This window comes from Saccopteryx bilineata, chromosome 4, assembly GCF_036850765.1.
Source record: "Saccopteryx bilineata isolate mSacBil1 chromosome 4, mSacBil1_pri_phased_curated, whole genome shotgun sequence".
Classification (NCBI taxonomy): Eukaryota; Metazoa; Chordata; class Mammalia; order Chiroptera; family Emballonuridae; genus Saccopteryx; species Saccopteryx bilineata.
Window position 1 is genome coordinate 92084829 of NC_089493.1, and position 696 is coordinate 92085524.

Here is a 696-nt window from a genome sequence, read left to right on the forward strand (position 1 = left end):
TGAATATGGATTACCCTGCTTTTTGGGAAGTATTATATGTTTGGAGAATCATTTTCCAACCTTTCACTTTTAGTCGACTTTTGCCATGCAGCTTAGATGTGTATCTTGAAGGTAGCATATTGTTAGATTTTGCTTTTTGATCGAATCTGCTATTTTGTGCCTCTTTATTATTGGTGAGTTTAATCCATTTAGAGTAATTATTGACACTTCAGGATTTTTTATAGCCATTTTGTGTTTTGTTTTCTTTTTTAAATTTTTTATTTTTATTTTTTATTAATTTTTAATTTATTGTGTTTACGTGGATTCAAGTGCCCCACTTAATATAACTCCTTTATCCCCCACCCCTGTGTCCCCTTTTATATTTCCTTTGACCCCCTCCTCCTAACCTCTACCCCTTTTCCCCTAGGATTTTCTGTCCTGTTATCTATATCTCTGTGTTATGTATATATATAGTTTCACTAATCCCTTTACCTTCTTTGATCACATCTCATCCCTCTTCCCTCTGGCTGCTGTCCCTCTGGTCCTTGTGATCCCGCCTCTGCTTCTATTCTGTTCCTCAGTCCACTTTGTTCATTAGATTCCACATATATGTGAGATCATATGATATTTCTTTTCTCTGCCTGGCTTATTTCACTTAGCATAATAATCTCCAAGTCCATCATGCTGTCACAAAACGTAAAATATCCTTCTTTTTCA